This window comes from Lycorma delicatula, chromosome 7, assembly GCF_047948215.1.
Source record: "Lycorma delicatula isolate Av1 chromosome 7, ASM4794821v1, whole genome shotgun sequence".
NCBI classification, from domain to species: domain Eukaryota; kingdom Metazoa; phylum Arthropoda; class Insecta; order Hemiptera; family Fulgoridae; genus Lycorma; species Lycorma delicatula.
In genome coordinates this window covers 82,732,891-82,756,915 of record NC_134461.1, presented here as the reverse complement: position 1 = coordinate 82,756,915, position 24,025 = coordinate 82,732,891, and the positions used below count along the sequence as shown (strand labels likewise).

The window sequence follows — 24,025 nt, the reverse complement described above, 5'->3', positions numbered from 1 at the left end:
AAATACCAAATCATTTTCACCAGATACGTTCTTAACAGAAGTTAAATTATTTTATATATTTTATTTAATAGATTTATTGTTAAGTATAGTGTTATTTTTTATACTTCGTATTTATAATAATATTCTTTTAATAACGAAATACAATGAAATCTATTATTTCTTTTCTTTAGATTAACTTTAAATATAATAATTTTGTAAAGCTTTCTCAGCAGTCCTCGGTAGTATAGTGGCCAGTATCCCCGCCTGTCACGCGGGAGACCGGGGTTCGATTCCCCGCCGGGGAGGTAATTTTTTTTTTCAACAAAAAAATTTCTTTCTGAGAGATTAATTGTATTTTTTTTTTTTTTTTTTTAATACATCAGTATTAATAACATTTATACTAACTTATTACTATCATAAACAGTAAGAGAGATTGAAGCCATTTTGGGTTCATATTTTGGTTATTAATTTTTCCAGTAAAAAATACAATAACCACAATAAAAACAAAATAATAAGTTTTGAAAATCCTTATTACAGTGATTTTAGCTAATCTTAAATCGGTTATAGATAACTTTATAAAAATGGGTGTTGTAATATGTGTGAGTACACACACATACACATTACTCCTTTCAGATAAAGAAAACCTAATAACAGAAAAAAAAGTATTATTTTTTTAATATTTCTGTAAAATTGTCTAAAATGATGTATGCAGAAATTTAATAATTAATACTGTAACAAACATATTAAAATTTTGTCGGAATTGTCTTCCGTTTCCAAGGAGAAGTCAAGTTTGAAATTTAGTATTTTTAAGAAACAATTGTTTGTTTCATAACAGACGCAGGTATTTCAGTTAGTTGTTTTAAGCTACTTGTCCCAATATTTCTTATAGCTATGAAAGGTGCATTTTACATTATGCAGCCAGTTCCTGTGTTAAACGAAGGTATTGCTTATTCGCTTATAACCTTTATTCGCAGTGTTTAGTGAGTTTGGCATGCTGATTTTTTTTTAGGGGGAGGGGCGCGAAAAACGTTTTTACATTATCATCGTCCGGAAAAAACAATAATATAAAATCTAATGAAACAAGAACGAAAATTAAAACAAATAATAGAAATTTAAAAAACAACATTTAAACCTAAATTAAAATATGAAATACAAAATCAAAATTAAAAAAAAACTTAAACTAGAACATTAAACACAGATAACAGAAAAAATGAAAATTTAAAATAAAACAACACTACTAAAAAGTATCTAAAACACCAACACTTCGAAGAAATAAAAACACTTGACCAAAACCTCTTTGTCAGTGCCCAGGATTCGACGAATGTTCCTAAGCAATTTAAATTTGCGATGTATGGCCGCATAAAGTATACAATCCGCAAGGATGTGACGCACAGTCAAGCGGCAGTCGCATCGTATGCATACTGGTGTGTTTACTGCTTACATCAGGTACCCCGAATGGCTCTCGTATGTCCAATCCGTAATCGGCAGCGAACCACTTCCTCACGACGAATTTTCCTGTATGTGAAATCCCATGGCAACACAGAACTTTCGTGCCGTAATTTGTTATCTACAGTAGCCGTCCAGTGGGTTTGAACTAAAGCTGAGTTCACTAAGGAAACTAGGACTAAATTTCGTTGTTACGATCAACATGTTTGGTGGTACGTTGTGTTTATTTTGCCTCGAATTACGATACATTCACGAAATTGGCTCATAATAAGTAGAACTAGGCGCGGGGTTCGCGTTTCCGTGAGCTCGGTTAGTTCAGAGGGATACGATGTAGGACATACAAGATGTCTGGACGAGGTCTACAGCGAAGGTAAAAGCTGAGTTAATAAATCACTGTTGCAAATGTCTACCGAGGCATTTACATCGGTGGCATCCCAACGAGGCCAGGCTTATTACTATGAGATGTAAAAAGTCAGAGGGCGATAGACGACTCCCGTTAAAGCCCAACAGGGCTATGAATGAGGGGGGGTGGCAACCGGAACGTCACCAGGCGGATGTCATCCCCGAAGGGGTTGAGATGTAGCCGTCCAGTCATCCTACCACTTTTTGCATAGTAGCTAATAAAGTCGGATGCAGTAACTCGGGTAGTGAAGGATGGTCATATAGGTTCTGCCATTAACAATAAATGCGCACCCAACGGTATCGTTCTGTTTCGATCCATACGTGTATACTACTGTGTCTGGATTTGTCTTGGAGAGAATATGGTGAAACATTTGCTGAAATAAAATAGATGGTGTTGATTCTTTATTGTATATCGCGAGGTCAAACATAGAATTTATAAGGTTGATTCTCCACGGAAGATATATACGCGGATATATTGGAAAAATAGAAGGCGTCAACATTCAGAAGGTGCAGCAAACATCGGGTACGAATACCTACCTACAGGTGCAGTATAACGTGGACGGTCTTCATACCTTTCAAAATAAGGATTTTCAAGGGCTGCGTCAAAAGCCGGGTGATTTGTCTGTCCCTTAAGACGGGCAAAATAAGATACTAAAACCTGGTTCCGTCTATCATCCCAAAGTGACGGCTCACCGCAGTCAACAAGGATACTTACGACAGGGCTTGATCTAAAAGCATCTGTAGCAAGACGAAGGAAACCATGATGTTCAGCATCTAGCATTTTATGCACGGTATTACGGGTTGAATTAGGCAACACAACGGTAGTCAAATCTATAAAGTGAAATTCTCAGGAAAGAAAGCACTATTGTGCATCGAGCTCGTTTTTAGATTAATTAATGAGATCAATAAAGTTTGGCATTTTGATGTTTTATAAAAAGTGAAATTTTTTTGGTTAAGATACTTATATAACATCTGATCAGCAAATTCGGCTAGATAATCTTGTACGGGATGGAAACTATAAATATAACTGAAATAGAAAATCTACCCAAGATAGAAAGAAAAAATTTTTAAATGATTTATGGTCCGAGAAGTACACAAGGTCACAGACTGAGATCAAATAAAGAAATATAGGATAAAATTGAAGACGTACCTAATCTATTGAAGTTTAACTCTCGCTGAACGTAATGATTAATATTATAATATTTTATGAAAATTGCATGAGCCGTTTTTATTTTAAATTTTAATTTGTAATTTTTGATGTCCCTATCATGCAAGGGCAGTAATTTTTTCATTCCTTTTTTAATGAAGTAAGTTGTTAATTAATTATAAAAGGATTGAATCCATACCACACAAATTAAATTTTATTATTTGAAAATAATTAGTTTTAAGTACAATGATTTTTAAATCGTGCACCAATCTGAATGCATTACAAACCCATTATTTCTTACTGTAGATGATTTCTTTTTAATAATATCTTTCTTGTTCATAGCAATTTATTTTCTCTTTTACATCTCAAGATGTTTTATTTATTTACCTATTTCATTTTACTGATGATTGCATTATAATTTAGCTACGCTTTGTTGTTTTTATTCATTTTCTCGCCATCATCGGTGAATTCTCTTGAACAATAGAAGCGTATTCATTATTTTGTTTTTTTATTTATTTTTTGTTTAATTTCCTCTGTGGTTAGTAGCAAAAAGAAATGCAATGCATATCACATCTTAAAGAGAGAGACGGGATATTATATTATTTTTCTTTTTATTTCACTTTGAATTTTTGTGTATTTTTTTTACTGTCTATAGCGGACTTCCTTTCGTTTCTAGCCGCCGGGTTCTTTACATTACACTATTATATACCGCAGCAAAAAAAAAGTTACACATAATGATTTTTATTTTCAAGGTCAGTTCCGTTGCTTATTAAACTTTCCTTTATAATCGCGCTAAGTAGTTTTATTATTATTATTATTATTATTATTATTACTATTATTATGACCCAAGTTCAAATGTAATTTAAGATACTGTGTAGTTACTTTATCGGGATTTGAACCTAATTTATCGACCTATTTTGGTCATTGGAGTTCAGTTAACTGAGCTGGTAGCCTGTTGTAAGGAATTAAGGAATTCAGGAAATATAATGGGTGATAAATACGTAAGAATTTTAAAGAAAATTTGTAAAGAATTTAATTCTGAAAAAAATTATGTAAATAAACTCAACTACGAAACAAAAAAAAGTTATAAAAAATTAATTTTATTAAGATCAGTATATCCGAAACGTGGCTGAAAAAATGCATTAATTTTTACATTAAAAGATTAATACTTTTAACATCCGAAAATATCTAAAAATAAAACCATTCAACAAAAATAAAATAGTAAAAACCCATTAAGAACTTGTTACAACAACTGTTCAAAATTTCCTCCTTCATTGTTAACACAGTACTCTGCTCGTTTTAAAATTCCTTGGGTGGCACTTTTCACCGTATTTGGATTATTATGCGGCTATTAAGGTATTTTTTTATAATTACATTAAAACTGAGTGTTTTACAAGTAATCAATACATACTTATCTAGGAGCGCTTCTTCACCCCCTCGATAAATAACGGTTGAGATAACTAACCTCTCCGCTCACAGAAATAACTTGAGGTAAAAAATAGCAATGATTTTTTTTTAGAATTTCTTTCCAGAAAATATTGCTTTTAGTTAAACTTTTAGATTTTGAATTTTGACACTTTCCATCCTGTTTATTTCTTGCCGCTTACAATAATTGACCAGTCTACGAAAAAAAATGAAATGTTATATAAAAGTAATTTTTTTAGTCTGTCTATGAATAGGGATAATACACAGAAACATACTCAAGTAGAAAATTCTTCTTTTAATGAAAATGAGAATTAATTTTAAAATTTTGCCTGAGCTTTACTGATCTATTAAAAATGTTTTAATCTGGTAAGATTATTAAAAATCAATTACACGAATGAAAAATATTTTTATTTAAATCAGTATTTTGCTGATATAAATAAAATTATAAAACTTTTTTTAATAGTAATTAAGAATGCGAGTTTAAAAGATTGGCAATACGAATCTCCAAAACAAAAATAAAATCTAATTCCAGTTTTAAATCAGAATGTTTACTTAAACACCTGTATGTAATGTGCTTACATATCAATATCCAGTTATCGGACAATATGCAATATTATGAACCCTGAATCTTTCTACAAGTAGCCAACCCATCACAACTTAGGCTTTTTGTACATCCTCTGGGTAGGGAACAGACCTAGAGAGAAGTCTATCCCACCAAATCATAAAAGTACTGTAAGAGTTCATTGTACGTATTCGTTATATTATTGTACGTGAAGTGCGTATGATGTATGTTATATCATATGTAAATCGTAAGCATTATACGTAAATCCGTGCCCATCGAACTAAAATCCGTTAGACATTATCACAAAAGAAGAAGTAAAAGGTTGGTAATGAACTATTACGGCAAAATGTACCTAAATATGAACGCTGAGTGAACCATTTGATTATACAATACCTATCAATTACGTTAGAATACCTAAGCGTTTATATTATTATAAGCCAATTGGGAGTAGAAGTTTAGGTCGTCCCAGGTAACGATGGAAACCCACCGGTTTGGTCTAGTGATGAACGCGTCTTCCCAAATCAGCTGATTTGGAAGTTGAGAGTTCCAGCCTTTAAGTCCTTAGTAAAGGCAGTTGCTTTTATACGGATTTGAATACTAGATCTTGGATACCGGTGTTATTTGGTGGTTCGGTTTCAATTAACTGCACATCTCAGGAACGGTCGACCTGAGACTGTACAAGATTACACTTCATTCGCATTCATAGAGGTCATCCTCTGAGGTAATACCTTACGGTGGTTCCTTCCGGAGACTAAACCTGAAATGAAAGGTAAGTATTTACATACACACATTTTCCGGGTATCTCTATAAATTTATTTATTTTTTATGCACTAAGGAATTCATAAAAACGGCGTTATTTGAAAAAAAAAACTCGATTTCTTAAAAATTTTCCGATCGTTATACTTTATCGTTGATTGATTCAGTAGCAACTATACAAGAATGAAAATGGAAGTTTTTAGAAAATAATGAGACACATCAGGTTGTATAATACGTATTGTGCCTTTGGAGGCCAAAATTTAGAATACATTTATTGTTATTGGAAAATAACATCATGACACCACATACACACCATTTTTTCGATGACCTTCTGCCATTTTTCTGTCAACATCATAATTCAGTTGCTATAGAACTTCTGTGATTTCTTGTCAAAAAATTTTGACACGTGGTTTTCACAGACCTCTTTTGAAACTAACTTTTCTGCATAGACCGAAACAAGTGATATTCTGACGATGACTAATCCGGGCTATATGATGGATTCATTAAAACCTCCCAATCATGTTCTATCAATTTCTGATGGGTCGTTAAAGATGTATACGGTCTGACATTGTCAGCGTGGTATACGACACCCTTTCTGTTGACCAGTTTAGGCCGTTTCTTTTAAATTTCTAGGTGTAATCGCGATAATTGTTGATAGTACAGGTCTGAATTTATCGTTCTGCCTGGTGGAAGCAGCTCGTGATGCACGATGCTCTTCCAATCCCACCAAACGCAAGCATAACCTTCCTCGGCGTCAGTGTGGGCTAAGTCATAGACTGTGGAGCTTCTCCTCGCTTCGGTCACAATATTTTTTGCACATTGTTGTCATAGATTATCCATTTAACATCACCTGTGATCAACCGCTTCGGAAATAGCTTGTTTTCGTAACGTTTCAGTAGAGAATCGCAGGTAGAAGTTTGATCAAGTAGATTTTCTGAGTCAGATCACGCGGCACACAAACGTTGAGCTTCTTTTTTTAACCAGCTTTCTCCAAATGGTTTAATGCTGTTTGATTATGGATGTTTAGGTCAATGTCATGACTGCTTACATGCCGGTCTTCCTCGTTTGCCAGAATATCATTCACTTTTTCTGTGATAAGTCGCCCAATGAGAGGAGTATCTTACATCAAAATTTTCTAAATAAAAGTGACTGAACCATCTTTTGGTTGCTGATTTCGATATCGTACCTTGTCTATAAACAGTACAAATTTCTTCCCATGCCTGAGCACCATTTCCGCCTTTATCGATATAAAATGTTAAAACCTAGTTTAGTTTTGTGGAAGGTTCACTCATTTTCACGGCGTAATACCTCACGTCTGATTTTAAGAATTCCAGTAGTTTTTGAACACCTACTAGCTTTAACTGTCAGCTGTCAAACAACATTCGGCCTGAACCACTGCGACTCATACACTCTGAGATTACACGTTAACATCTCATGTGCAATAGGCTCACTACTTTTTAGAGGTCCTATTATTTTCTGTGCATTTTAGGTACGCATAGTATCGTTTCAGGTTAAAAAACAATCAAAAACTTTATTCTTTCATTTTTTTTCAATTTCGTAAGACTATGAATTTTTATAGGGTAACAGAATAATTATCGGGGAATTAAATAAAAACCACTTCGAATTTTTACTATTGTTATGGAACGAATTATTACTCTTTAAAATCAACGGTAAAGATATAGTTCACCAAATATAGTATAATATACTTATGAAATAAACAATAACTTTGCAACATATGTTCGAGATGGTGCGAAGATAAAATCATAGAACGTGTTTTTACACGTTGAATAATAAGTATGTTTCATATTATTGCAATATCTTACCGTTTTACAACATAACATAAATAATTATAATTTTCTTTTGTTATTATAATAAAATTGTAATGTGATAAGCTGTTTATAACTGTATCATTTTTTTATTAGTTCAGTTAGAACAACGTAGTAATAGGAATAATAATAATCCATTCTGTTCATTGGAGCAAGCAATCAATTTTCGATACTATCGATATCGGACAAGAATAAACTTTACAGATAAATCGATGAATGGATCAATTGATTTGTCCTAATTTTTGTCCGTTCACTTTATAATCCTAACTTTCTCTTTTTAAAATTTTCCGCAGTTTTATGATGTTGTTATTCTTTTATCTACTAGGTCAATCAATCATTTAGTAAATTATGAAATTTTACTTACCCTAATTTCACTATGAATATATACAGTGTATTGTTATCATTATTATTTACCTTATTTTATTGTTAGTTCTTTTATAATATAATTTTTTTATGAAGAGTACCACATCACTGTATTCAGGCCAAGTTTTCGAATTATTTTTTGAACTCTAGGGTTTTATTTATTTATTATTACTTTTTTTATTTAATTTCTCATGAACTAAAAATATATGTGAGTTAAAAGTAATATCGAATGGTATGATTTCATTTATAAAAGAGAAATTTACTTTTAAAATGAATTGGAATAAAAAAATCTATAATAAAATAAAAAGAAAGGAAGGTAGAACAAATAAATTAAAATAGGACAAGACAATGTAAAACAAACAAAAAATTAAACAATACTTTTATTTATACAATTGATGATCAAAATAATATACATCAAAGGGTTTTTGAAATGAACCTGAAGTAGTTAAACGATAAGACTTAAGCCTCGTTTTAATAAATGGATAATTTTTGTGATAAGATCCTTAGATAGTTTGATTAATCGGGAGAGGTACATTTACCTCTTTCTTTTTCCTGTTTATTCTCCGGTAATTACCGTTCAGATAATACTTCAGAGGATGATATATAAGAGTGTAAATGAAGTATAGTTTTGTACAGTCTCAGTTCGACCATTCCTGAAATGTGTGGTTAATTGAAACCCAATCAGAACACCGGTATCCACGATCTTGTATTCAAATCCGTATAAAAGCAACTGCCTTTACTAAGGACTTAAACGCTGAAACTCTCCACTTCCAAATCACCTGATTTGGAAAGACGCGTTCATCACTAGACCAACCCGGTAAATTTACCAGGTAAATTTACCAGGAAATGTTTTATCGTAATATTTCAATTTATTCAAATTTTTACTTATATTTAAGTAAGCATCAATAACCATATTTATTCTAGGTGACCTGACAAGAGACAAATCCCTATTTAAAATGATATAAATATTCATAAGAATAACAAGCGTCCTATGCTAGGCATATGAAGTTATAAAATGTATGGTTTCTCGTCGGTTCATTTAAGAAACCGACGGGATACACCGTTACGCATCACTATGTGAGAAGCCCAATGTAATTCCAACTAATATTCAGTTCTAAAAATGACACATTAATTATTTTCATTATTAAAGAGTGGCAGTTATAAACATCTGACTTTCAGAGAAAACAACAACACAATAAGAAGGACCAATCTTATATTTCAAGTGGTTTATGTGGGTTACCGGTAAAGAAATTTTGGGTTAGGTACTGTGATCGGCGCCCTCCGTGGCGCGAATGGTAGCCTCTCGGGCTTTCATCCGAAGGTCCCGGGTTTGAATTCCGGTCAGGCATGGCATTTTCACACGTTACAAAAATTGTCATTCTTCTCATCCTCTGAAGTAATATCTAACGGTGCTCCCGGAGGTTAAAAAAAAAGTATTGTGATCGGTGATTCAAGGAAATATTTATAATGGTGCTTTGTACATTAGTCGTGTTATATATCTACTGATGAGTTTGAAGTTCAATAATTTGCTTCATGATTACCCGTAAAAAAGTTTTGTAGGTGGTGTTATAATTTTTTGTTAACCAATACATTTATTTTCATTAAATGAAATTTTATTTTTAAAAATTAAACAAAACCTAAAAACAAGTGCCACTTTTTAAAAACTTTTCATTCAACTTGACTATTATGTGTTTTATTTTTTGAGTGTGAATATTCTCCAGTTAGCTTTTGTATAAAACATATTATCTTACGAGTTTGAATTATTTTGAATAAACAGTAGTTATCGGCTATTTGTTTTTCCAAGTAACATTTGTGGGAAGGAAATTTTAATTTCAAATAAAAAAAATTACGTATTTATAATTTTTACCACAGTAAGCTAAAAAAAAAACTCCGCTTTTAACTATTATTATTAAGAAGCGAGCGGTTCTTCAAACTCATTTGTAAAATTTTATCCAACTAATCTAAAAACAATCTTCTGGAATCTTTCTCACTTTTAAGACTGAAACTAGAGGATCTGGTGTGTTCGGACTATAAATTCAAAAGATAAATGTTTTTAGAGTCTAAAATTTCCCGTCCGGTGTCGGTAAAGATGAAAGGGAAATCTGTTTTAAAACATGTGCCGTGTTACCAGGGTCCGTCCAGATTGTGTAACATGATATAAGTAAAAAAAAGGTCTGAACTTATCATTTTTTCATGTTGTTTTCCTTATCCTATCTAGTTAAAAGCTATTCCTCACAGCAGAATCAAAGTAATGTCACTCACAGTTATTTTGACTAAAGCGTATATCGAGTAATTCTTTAACAGAAGTTATTTATCGTTTCTATACAATTTATCTCGTCAGATTACAGTATCACTTAGATCGTGGAAAGAAAAGTGGTTTCTGTTGAAATTGAGAAAAAATATAAAAATTTCCAACATACAGAAGCGAAAATATTTATGTAATCATTTTTAATTGTCACTGGGGTAAAAGAACAAAACGAGAATACACTCAAGGGTAGACGAAGGTCATTTTTATTATTTATTCTGTCGTATAAAGAAAGACGAAGAATTTTAAAAATTTACTCGGATATCAACAGATACTTTTCAGGACTTTGTAGTGATGATAAAAGAGAATGCTTCACTAATTAATTTATTTTAATTTAATTTTATCTTCCAATAATTTTAATTACCGCAATTTAATTAAATTAAAGAAAAATGCCCTCAAGTTTAGTTGAAGACTATAAAAATAAAAAATAAAAAACGAAAGATAATATGAGATATAAAAAGTATAATATAAAGAAATATTAAAAAAAAACATAAAAAATGTATTTACGCAATCATCAACTCTATCCACCGCTCGGTTTGAAAATCTCTAGGTTCGTTCTTGGTCATGGCAAACTAATTCGTTGTAATGAAAAGGAACTGAATGATGTTTTGATTTAATAAACAACTCTATAAACGCTTCGGTCAAAAGTATTATGTATGTGTCAGAAAACGTTTGTCTATGTTTGTATAAAAGTTACTAACATCATATTTATCAGTCAAACGTAGATAGAATGTAACTCAAAATGTATTTTTGTCTTACATTTTCCTTTTAAAAAAAACTGTGCGTGCTGCAAGGAGTACCTCCTCTTCAGATGCTATAATAAAGACGGAAGATGAGCTATAGAAAGTGTATTTTTTAAAACTCATTAAGTATATTTGAAAAGTTTTTAAAATATTTTAGAACAAACTTTCTAAGTAAAGTTTTGATAATATGTTTTCTTTAAAACTGTAAACGCCCTCTAAAATATTTTTTAACGTAAATATTTTTCCACGAGCCGACAAATTTGTTGTCCGTCAATTCATCAGATAATTAGAGCAACTCAATTAGAGCAATAGGTCTGTTAGAATCTAAAAAATAATGAACAGATTCTTTGTTGTTTAAAGCTTTAAAAAATCAGAACGGAATATTACATTTAATATTGTTTTTTTGAAAGTAATTACTAACTCCGGTTAAGAAGATTCGTTAGAGACGATCTATTCCTTGATGAATATAAAAACAACTGCTAATTCTATTACCTTCGAAGGAAGCATTTTGAGAGATCAGCGATAATTGTGAAACTTCATTGGATTACGTGAAAAATGACCAATTAACTATAGGTAATTAATCTTCAAATATCATTCTGAAAAATTCCTATTTATTAGATTATTAATATTATCAATAGACTAGAAAGAATATTTTTTCATCACCGATCACTGTAGGACCACATAAAATAATTAACTTCAGGCTCGTTTTTTAGCTCTCCAATATTTCTTCATTCTTTCACTGTGTCGCTTCCATTTTCATCCGACCACTTTAGGTTAGTGCATTCTTTCTTCTCCTTCTGAATCCCTTTGAATCCTAAGAATTTTTTCCTAAACACCCTTTTTTCTTTCCCTGCCACCCGGAACCAGACCCCCAATTAAGCATAACTCGGTTCCGGGAGATGCCTTTCCCTCTAGTCGCCAAACGAGGGAAACGCCAGACCCGGCTATGCCGTTCCCGGCCTTTATCACCCAGCAACCGGACCTCCGGTTGCTTTCTGCTCTAGTCCAGTCCTTTGTGCTTCGCCTCTAAAAGGGGACACCCCGGGAGGGATGGCCCCGCTGGGACTCTGTCTTTTAGCTCAGGGGGCTCGAGAGTTCCCGCACATCATCACCACCGTTTTTTCTTTTTTGTTTTGCTTTTTATATGTAATACAGTTTTGGACTGCTATGTTTATTTCATTAATTTATAAGATTCTAAATTTGGTAAATCAATTTTGAAATAACGAGCAGATTTTCAATTTAACATTTCCTTTTTTTTGTTCACGCCTTCACAAAATGAATCGATTTCAATGATGATTTGTTATGTTTAACGGAAGTTCCTCTGTGTGACTTCTTTGTAAAGCTTTTTTCAAATAAATTTAAGTACTAATGAAGCCTGGTAGGTGTGCCTCGTCGATGGGTGGTAGGAGAGTCGATAAAATGTGGTTGTCTTATGCCGGTAGCTAAGGCGTATCTCGTTGTCATAGCAACGCTTACTATTACTTCTACTATTCAGTATCACTATTATTCGATGACGTTTTAGTACCACCATCTAACGCTACCTTTCGCACAACACATTCCTTACAAAGCCACACTTATAATTCCAGTACAGTAGAAGTTTTCTGATACAAAAAAAATTAAATTATTTACGAAATAGATTTGAAAATATTTTAAATTTGTGGTCGTTATCGTACACAGCTTTCTCTATTGAATTATTATAGTGTAATTATTGTAAACCAAGATTTCACTTGGATATTTAAAGTATTTTTACATGAAAATTCAGGAATTTTAATAGGAAAACTTATGTTAATTACAAATTTAAATTATTTCTATTTTCCCGGTTACACAGAGTGATTCACGAAGAATGTACAAATAAACTTTCAGGAGATGTTCTACTAGTGAAAATAAAAAAAGAATGTTCAAATAAATGTAGATTCGGAAACGCTTCGTTAGCGGGTGTAGGTTGACGAAAGATTTCGCCCTGATTTCTGCGCTTTCGGTAAAATTAAGCCAGATTGTAATTATTGGGACTTCCCTTAAATTAAGGGGTAAATTTAATGATTTTATGTTAAAACCTGAAAAATTAAAAAAGAAGATCCCAGAACTGTATTTTTAATAGTTTTTGAAAACTCTAGGTAAAAGAAAAAAGATTGTACTAATATATATGTCGGATTATATTTTAGTAAATATCTTGAGACTATGAACCGATTTTATTCAAACCATTTTTTCTTTTTTTTCCTTACTTCCCGACGCCGAACCCGCAATTAAGCATAGAACCGCGTTAGGGGGTGTCCTTTCTACTCTAACAGCCCTTACCACCTACCAGCATTATGTCATGGCAGGTCGAGCTGCCGGTCGGATCTTTATTTTATATTATATTAATAAGCAACCCATTAGAATACCCTAACTCCTGAGTAGTTTTTTAGCAGTGATCCTATATGAGGCTATCCAGCTTCAAGTTGTCATTATTCAAAAACTGCCACAAGGGGTCCCCGATCCCTCATCAAGAACGGCCCACCTCGGCGAACCGTCCTCTCCAGACTGAGGCTTCCCTCCTTAACTAAACACACGCACGGTTACATACCATCGCGGTTCCAACCGTCACGGGATTTTGTCTTCAATATTCTAGTAGCTAGCTTCTCCACATTTCCTCAGGCTTGCCTACTGGAAAGAATAACCCATAGTCCTATTTGGAGTAAGCCAGGTGAAACCCAGCTCCTGTCGAACGCCGTCCCACCTACAACAGTGGTATATGGTGTGCTCCGATGTGTCCTGTGATCTGCAGTATCTACAAACAGAGGTAGCGCGTTTAGCGTTTACTAAACCGGCAAAGGTACCCTCAATCACCCCATGCCCGGTTAGCAGCTGGGAGAAGTAAAATCCCACCTCCCCACAGCCATGCTGAACCCACAGATCAATGCTATGTATAATGCGTCTTGTCCATTCTCCCGTAGGAGAAGCATTCCAGACTTCCTGCCAATCTCTCAAAAGGATTAGTCTAGCCTCAACTTTAGGCATTCCGTTATACGCCCTGTACAGCATTTGAGCCCTCAGCAGAACAGGAGAGATACTCGAAACCACTTTAGCAGCATTACGGGAAACAGTCCTGTATCCGCAATAATTTTGATGGCAATTCGCTGCTGAATAGACGATAGCCTATAAACGTTCCTTTTACTGGTAAATGCATCAATTCAGGCAGGCGCCGCATAAAAAATTATGGATAAAGCCACCTGCAGGATAGCTCGCCTGTTGGACGCCCGAGATCCTTTATGGCTTCCCATAAGTTGATCTAACTTGGCAACAACGCTCTCGGCACGCTCGGATGTTCTCATCAGATGCGTGTTGAAGACTTGATTCTTCTCGATCCGTTCTCCGAGGTATTTAGCGCACCCCGACATGTTAATTTCAACATCTCCAATAGTTATTCTCATCTCTCGTGTTCGCCTCCTTCCAGCGAGTGCGACGGCCTTGGACTTATGGCGGGGGATTTTATTCAAACTTGATCAGTCTGATCAAGTTGATCAAACCGTACACATGCGGTAAATGTTCCGTATATGTAGACTACATATACGAAACATTTACCGTGTTGTGAAAGTTTTACTACAGGGTGGGAGAAATTACCGAATGTTTTATTTTTTAATTTTACTTAGGTGAGTAGGAAAAATTTTTCTTTGAAAAAATCTAACCCTTAGGTTGTACACATTTAATTTATTTTCATTAAATAATAGCTTAAATGGAAACTGCGTAAGGAAAATTTGTTGAAATCGTTCGAAATTATCGTACAGCTTTATTTTCTCAGTCCCGGAAAAAAGTATACCAATTCCGTTGTCAGCTTTTTATTTTTTACTATTAACAGTGTTTCTTATTCCTGTTTTTCAAAGTGCATTACATTTCGTGGCAATCGGTTTAAATCATGTCTATCGACATTTTTTCTTATTTTTATCAAACAGCAGATTTCTCTTTTTGTTTTTCTTCCGTATGGATATTTTCTTATAGGAAATATTTTTGTAGTAGGTAATTTATAATTGATAAAAACTAAAAAATAAAAAAATAAAAACAAAATATATTTTTCAATTCTTATTTAAATTTTGATTCTTTTTATCTTCCTGGCATCATAGCTCTAGAAATATGCTGCAAGAACGTTTTATAACCCAGGAACCCCCAAAAAAAAAGTGGGAGATAATATTTACGTGCGTATGTACGTGTGTGTTGGCGTGTTTGAAGCTTAATGACATTTTAATGGATAAACGAACTTTGATGAGGTTTTGTACAGACTCGTGTATATAGAACAATTTATTGGTCAAATGTTGGGATCAGTATCTTTAAGGGTTAGAGTAGATAGTTTTCTGGTGTCAATTTTTTTTAAATTTTGCAAACATAATCCATTTTATATTGAACTCAATACATGCATGTATCTTATCTTGTCATTCTAAATATCTTTCCCCCAGAATTACTCCTTTCCTAAAAATCGAAAACTCTATCTTTTTATGTATATTGCATATTTTTTAACCGATTTTTTAATGTCTTCCTAGATATAGTAGTATTGCAACAACCCCCCTCAAATAATACTTTGGAAGCAATATTGGATGTGGAGAAGCCAGTAAACGTTTAAAAATATAGATTGTTTTTTATGTTGCAATATTTTATTTGGTTTATTTATAATAATATTACAATAAAATTTCATCATAATTCATCCCCCCCGCTACCAAACAAGAATTCTTAGGTCAATGTTTATTGGTTAAATATTTTTTAGTAGAATTTTTATTTAGTTTCTTCCATTTTCCTTAGTAAAAGTGGAAAAAACAAAAAATCTTCTTGGAAGGTGATTTTGCCGATGGTGAGCGAATTTTGTAAACTTTTTTTGTTTATCTAAACGTATAATAGTAGAAGGAAGATTAAAGAAAAACAGACCAACATACTTGGCGTTTATAGACCTAGAAAAGGCATTCGATAACGTAGACTGGAATAAAATGTTCAGCATTTTAAAAAAGTTAGGGTTCAAATACAGAGATAGAAGAACAATTGCTAACATGTACAGGAACCAAACAGCAACAGTAATAATTGAAGAACATAAGAAAGAGGCCATAATAAGAAAGGGAGTCCGACAAGGATGTTCCCTATCTCCGTTACTTTTTAATCTTTACATGGAACTAGCAGTTAATGATGTTAAAGAACAATTTAGATTCGGAGTAACAGTACAAGGTGAAAAGATAAAGATGCTACGATTTGCTGATGATATAGTATTTCTAGCCGAGAATAAAAAGGAGTTAGAAGAAACAATGAACAGCTTAGATGAAGTCCTACGCAAGAACTATCGCATGAAAATAAACAAGAACAAAAGTAATGAAATGTAGTAGAAATAACAAAGATGGACCACTGAATGTGAAAATAGGAGGAGAAAAGATTATGGAGGTAGAAGAATTTTGTTATTTGGGAAGTAGATTTACTAAAGATGGACGAAGCAGGAGCAATATAAAATGCCGAATAGCACAAGCGAAACGAGCCTTCAGTAAGAAATATAATTTGTTTACATCAAAAATTAATTTAAATGTCAGGATAAGATTTTTGAAAGTATATGTTTGGAGTGTCGCTTTATATGGAAGTGAAACTTGGACGATCGGAGTATCTGAGAAGAAAAGAAGAGAAGTTTTTGAAATGTGGTGCTATAGGAGAATGTTAAAAATCAGATGGGTGGATAAAGTGACAAATGAAGAGGTATTGCGACAAATAGATGAAGAAAGAAGCATTTGGAAAAATATAGCTAAAAGAAGAGACAGACTTATAGGCCACATACTAAGGCATCCTGGAATAGTCGCTTTAATATTGCAGGGACAGGTAGAAGGAAAAAAATTGTGTAGGCAGGCCACGTTTGGAATATGTAAAACAAACTGTTAGGGATGTAGGATGTAGAGGGTATACCGAAATGAAACGACTAGCGCTAGATAGGGAACTTGGAGAGCTGCATCAAACCAGTCAAATGACTGAAGACAAAAAAAAGTATAATGATAATTTTATGATAAAACTTTATAAATTACCGCCCACCCCAAAAAAGACCTTAGGTAACTTTTTCATAAATAATTTTCCACTATGAATGAATAAATAATAACTATTCCCAGGAAACATTATAACTTAATTGTCAGCTTTTGAAATTTGGCATCAAATTAAAGATTAATTGTAATTGTGAAATTGGCATCAAACTCAAAATTTCGAAATATAAAGAACTGAAATATATTTTTAAAAAAAGTTTTTTGTTTTGGTAGTTTTTAATCACTTATAAAAAATGCAGTTAGTATAATTCATAGTGAAATTTAATACTGCAATTTAATATTTTCTAATATTGTGTAATATAACAAAAAAAGAATAAGAACGAATGAAATTAACTTAAATAATTAGTAATAATCCACTTTCTCGATTACGTTTTTAGTAGTGAAAAAGATAATAAAACTTATCCTAATTTTACGATTAAATAAGAAAATTGAAATATGTATGTAAATCCTTGTGGAAGTTAAATTTATGGAATAGAATATAATTCTACGGAAAAATGAACCTGTTTAACCTCTACCAGGTCAGTCAGGTAAAGGATCCTGTTATAAAATGATTCCATAAAACTTCTTGACTAATAATACAACCTTTCAATAAATTTTTATTTTTGGATTCAACTAGTATGTGCTTATCAGACGCAGAATATCGCAGACAAAATAATCTGATGTGGACTCCACATGATCTCTTTGTTCGCCTATTAAATTATACATACACGTTTTCTTACAATCAGAGGTAATAATTATTAATAAATTAATATATTTAAATTAAAAAAAAAAGAATATGAAGTTGGATTCGAACTGATGTGCCTTCCCCTTTTTTGATCCAACTATTTCATTAATTACAATTTTATTTGGCTATAACTCTGAAACCAATGAAAATAAGAACCACTTTTGATATATCGTTGAAAGGCTGTCAATGACGGCTGATTACTGCAATTAAGAAAAAATCAAAAGTCCTAATATTTTTGAATTTGTTGCTTTTTTGGACACTTTTGGTTCAGTTGATTGCAACTAGTTGTTACAACAGTCCTAAATCCAAGATTTAAACATTCTACGGCGAATCGTTTTTGAGTTACGCGAGATACAAAAACGTATGCAAAAAAAAATTCTAAAAATATGACTTATTAACTGAATTGCTTAATAAGGGGACCTTTACTCACTGCCCTTGACAAATTTGGGTTTTTTTAAAGAAACTATTTTCCAGTTTTTTTTTTCAAGAAATTGGTAGTAAATTTCAACCAGGGATGATTATTCCTAAAAAAATAAAAAAAAACTATTTGTTTCTGAAGCTGGATTAAAAAATGTATATATATATATATATATATATATATATATATATATGTGTGTGTGTGTGTGTGTGTGTATTAATTAATTAAAAACAAACATAATAATAATTATAATAATGGTTTTTTTTGGAAAAAACATAAAATAAAAAACTTTTAAAATTACTTTTACTACTCCAAAGTTGAAAAGCTTACAAAATAAAATAAATATTCTATATGTTATTTGAAACAGCGGATTCATGAACATTAAATTATATTTTCCATTCACGCATATGACAAAATAAATGATTATTAAAAAATATGAAAAAGCTGGTAAAGTATTGCTTTATCAGAAGACTTTCCCGGCAATTATTAAACAAAAAAATTAGAAGAGAGCTAAAAAAAAAATCCAAAATACAGATAAATATTTTTACCACCGTTAGATATTGCTTAAGAGGATGAGATAAATGACAATTTTGTAACGTGTGAAATGCCATGCCTGACCGGATTTACTTCCTTGTACGAAGTAAAGGAAGTATTGTGATCGCGAAAAATTTCGGTTTTCAGATTTCAATGGAAATATCCATTTTGACTAGTTTCCGTGTGACGTATGTATGTAAATAGTACGTATGTAACTCGCATAATTCAAAAACGATTAGCCGTAAGATGTTGACATTTTGGATTTAGGACTGTTGTAACCTCCCCTTTTGATTGCAATCGACTGAACCAAAAAGTGTCTAGAAAAGCCGGAAATCCAAAAAAATTTGGATTTATAACTTTTTCTTAACTGCAGTAATAAGCTCTCATTGAGAGATTTTCAACGATATATCATAAATGGTACTTATTTTAATTGATTCCAGAATTATAGCCAAATGAAATTTTAATTAATGAAATATTTGGATCTTACAAAGGAATGCACAACGATTCGAATCAGACGTCATCTCCTTTTTTTAATCTTCTTTTTAAATTAAATATATTGATTTATTAATAATTATTAACCCTTGATTAAAAAAAAAAATTACGATAAATAATAATTCAATAAAAACAACAACAAAAAATATCAGAAGTTATTAATGAAATAAAATTTTATGTACTTTTATTTTTTTTTAAAAATGCGTTTATGTAATTTAATAAGCGTAAAAGGAAGTCATGTAGTGTCCACATCATTTTTTTTTCTACTTAGGTTTACTACAAAAAAAAAAAAACTCATAAAAATACCATTATGCTCCAATAAACGCAAAGGATACCTATATATACCTTACCTTATATTGATAATCTAATACTACCTAATATTGATACCTTATACCTTACCTATATGTTGATAAAAGTAAGATTTAGAGAAAGATATAAAAAAAAAATTTATCAAGTAATTTCCTGGGAGAGCAAGAATATGTTTTTTTACCAACTTTTCTAATTAAGTTTCATGAATTTTCGGGAGGCTATTTTTATTTAATAATAATGTAATATAACTGAAATAATGTAATTTATTTTTTTCCAAATAAAAAATACAGTTATTGAAGTAAATCTATATGATGAAAAGAAAAAAAAAGAAGCAAATATACATCGGGTCGAAATGAGACGTGCTTCGTTTACTGAAGCCAGTTAAAAAAAGAAGAGACATGAGTAGAACTGTACCGTTATCAAGAAAAATATTAGAAACTTTATTTTATTCCACGAAATAAAACTAACATTAGTTGTTGTTTGAACATCCAGTTGATGAAGCACAATAGACGATGCACTCGCAACCCCTACTCCAGCTCCTTACCACTAATAATAAGAATAATAATAATAAAAGTAATCTTCCTGGAAGTGAAAGACTGGAATAAACTGGTTGTGAAGTTTTCTTCTTGCTTGCCCGACAACAACATTTCAGTTATTTATTACAGCAACATAGTTTATAACATCTGACTATATACATATTGTTGCTACAGCCACTGTTGTAGCTTCTGTATACTGAATACAAAGCCAAGGGCCGTGACTCGCCTCCTCCTTTAACACTCTTATTCTCTCTCTTTCTCTGTGTAAAGATACAATATACTGGTGTTAAGGGGAGTTCACTTATAACTACCAAGGACATTCCACTCCTGTTTTTTTGTTATTATTATTATTGTTATTTGTCCTTTAACTGACCCTTTATTATAAAAATGACAAGACTGTCCTTTTTTCTCCCGTCTATTACACTACACTCATGTCCTTATATACCAATTAGATTACCATACGTCTAAAAGAATTATGGATAAAATTTTTATTTTCCTGTTGTATTATTAAATTTAAACAAATGTTAAGTATTGCTTTTAATATAAAAAAATTACTTTCAAATCCTATTTTTGTATTTCAATTGTTTTTTGTCTTTTTTTTTTAAATCTTTGAATCAAAAATTATTTCAATCTTGATTACACTGTATTCTACAGAGCGCTCGAAAAGTTGCTGTGCACTGTAATTATGTAAGTGTAATGACAAAAGTTTCTTAATTATTACTTTGTATTTTTCTTTCGTTCATTTTATAAAAAATGTACATACATATGTTATTTTGGTCTCGATGAATTAGTTGGATCCTAAAATTTAAAGATTTGCAAAAACCCGATACCCTATTTTTAACATAATCACCGTACTTTCCCTTTTATAGAATATTCTAGCTATATTTGGCGGGAAAGTAAAAAGTATAAGTTTTACGACGCTATGCCAATGAAGGCGATTTATTATTTTCTAACAAGAAAACTATTAACCAGCGCATGTCTTATGAACAACGGTGCATGCAATAGCAGCTATGTATTTTACATTATTACTTGATCTTTGTAGTACTTTCTCCTCATTACAGCAGTTAATGCGATTGTTTTAAAGGAATATTGGTTATTCTGTTTTTTTAAAACTTTTTCGTGTTAATACGGACATAAATTACATTAATTAAAAGATGGTAATAAGACAAGCGCTTTCTTTATTTTTCCTTCAATTTTTTATAGCAAAAATTCTGAAATTAAATAAAATTACACAGGATATTAGAGATATGATCGTGAAATTAAACAAGCTCATCTACGATTTTTTAAAAAGTATTATGAAATATGTAAATAAGTAACTATGCTTAAAAATTTTTCGCAAAAATTCAACACACCTCTGTTTCCGTCATAATAATTGGCGTAATTTTAAAAAAAATTAATGATAATAATAATGATACGTGTAAAAAGTTTAAAAATCGATAACTTTTTACTTTTTTCTGCTCCCCTACGACCAGAATCACCTCCCAAGAAACTTTTTTTGACTTGTCTACGTTTACTATGTTAAATGGAAGAAACTGAAAAAAAAAATTCCATTGTAAAGTGTACGACCTATAAAAAGTTACCTGAGGTTTATTTTTTTGTGGGTGGGGATAAATTATAATGAAATTTTATTTTAATATTATTATTAAAGGTTTAAATAACCTAAAAAGTTTTAAAAATTTCAAAAATCGATATTTTTAAACTTTGATCGGCTGTCTTACACCCAATATAGCTCCCAAAGGTTTTTTTTTACCTACTTGCACTACTTATTCTTTTTCTATTTAGCCTCCAGAACCACCGTAAGATATTACTGCAGAGGATGATATGTATTAATGTAAATGAAGTGTAATCTTGTAGTCTGAGGTCGACCCTTCCTGAGATATGTGGTTAATTGAAACCGAACCACCAAAGAACATCAGTACACTGGTACTGATATTCTTTGGTGGTTTACCTTAGAACTCTTGACTTCGAAATCAGCTGATTTCCGTTGACGACTTCACCAGTAGTCAACCTGATGGGTCCACTTGCACTACTACTATGCTTTGGAAGATATAAAAAAATCGGTTAAAAATAAGCAATTAATTAAAAAAATCAGCTTTATTGATTTTTAGGGAAGGGAGAAAATTTGGGGGTAAATTTTTTTTTAAATAATAAGATAAGCATGTATACATATAGTGACTTAATTATAAAGTGAGGTTATGTTTGCAAAAATTTGAGAAAATTGATTCCAGAAAACTATTTATCCCACTCCCTGGAGATATTCCCCTCTTAACTTTTACCAACAGATTACTCCATACACACGAGTCTCTAAGCCAAATTTCATTAAAATCGGTTTATCCAGCCAAACGTTATTTAGCTTCAAACGCGTACATACATACATACATACATACATGTACGTATGTACGAACATTATCACCACCGACCGTTTTGTCATGTTTTTTGGGGGTCACTGGGTCATACAAATATACAAAACATTTTTATTTTACTTTTAAAGTAAAATAAAGTAAAACAAATATAGTTTAAAATTACTTTTAAACTAATTGAAGACGAAATTTTTTGTCTTAGTTCAACTATTAAAAAGGTCAACGAGTTATGCAGAAAATTATTTTATCGATCAAGGAAGAATCAGGTTCCTTGGGTTTAAAACACCATTTAAAACGACAAATGTAACTTACATTTCCAGAATTTGTCAGAATTCACTTAAATTTGCTTTGCATTGGCAGAATCTCCAATTATGAAGAATTTTATATTTCAGAATATAAGTGTAAATAGTTCACAGCTCTAACATCAAAATTTCATGGAATCACTTTCAAAATATAATATATAAATAATAAATAGAGAACTATTACACTTTGAATGAGAACAAAAATCATTTTATCAAATTAATTTAGATGAAAAAAGAAACTTAAGTTTGAATTAAAGTCTTGAGACTAACATCGTATGTTAATTAAATTCCACAGAAATTGTATGAATTCAGCTGAAACACCTACGAGAATATGAACATGTCATTTTTTAAAATAATGAAGTAAAGCAAGTAATAAGAATAATTAAATTATATCTATTTACACAGTAAAAACAACAGGTTTACTCCCGGTTACATCCTGATCCCAGTATGGGAAGACACCTGCCTTGTGACGATCCCGGTCACAGACCCCTTCTCCGTCCTAGCCTTCATGGACTTTACCGAAGGTCGTCTTTTAGACCCTATAGACTTGATAACACAATCACCAGTTTGACGTATATCAGGATGCCACCGATGCAAATGTCTCAGCAGACACTTTCATCAGTGTATTTACACAACGTACTATCGCCTTCGAATGGCACGTTCAACCAAGACCACCTACCATAACTTATAATTATCAAATATCAAATTAACCGATCCACGGAAGCGCGATCCCCGCGCCTTCCTGTAACAACGGTTTCATAAAAAAAAACTCTTCCTATCTCTAACTTCAATTAGACTATACACTCAAATCATTACTTGATTGACTCTTTTACAGTTAGTAGATAATAAATGAATTCCGTAGCGTGTGAAAAATGCCACGCCTGATCGGGATTCGAATCCGGCACATCCGGATGAAAGGCCGAGTCGCTATCACTTCCCCAAACAGTAATAATAATAACACCCATAAATAAGGAAACTTATAAAACCCAAGATTTGGGAACCGTAATTAGAAAAAAAGATTCCTCGGAAACATGATCAGAATGAAACCAAAAAAAACTAAATAAATAAATTCTCAAAAAATTTTGGAAAAAAAGCCAAATAGGATAAGTAAAGTAGATGGTAGAGAAACCTTTTAACCTAAGGATAAAAAAGATGACCTTTTGGATAGAATGAAGTTTAGTATATCAAGGAAGAAAGAACACCAGAAGAAAATAGATAGAAGAGAAAACGGTGCACTTCTAGAAATGATATTAGCCTGGCCGCTAATAAAAAGCTTCTAAAAAAAAAAAAAAAAATCCAGCTACACAAAAAACTTACCGTATTATACATTTCTAACTAAACGAAAATATTTTTTTTTTAATGTTGTAGAT

At 31.9% G+C, this 24,025-nt stretch overlaps 1 non-coding gene across 1 annotated transcript; it reads left to right on the top strand.

The window, feature by feature from the left end:
• Positions 1-212: 212 nt before the first annotated feature.
• Positions 213-284, top strand: TRNAD-GUC (transfer RNA aspartic acid (anticodon GUC)). The gene has a single exon. It is a non-coding gene; the product is annotated as a tRNA-Asp (tRNA).
• Positions 285-24,025: the final 23,741 nt, after the last annotated feature.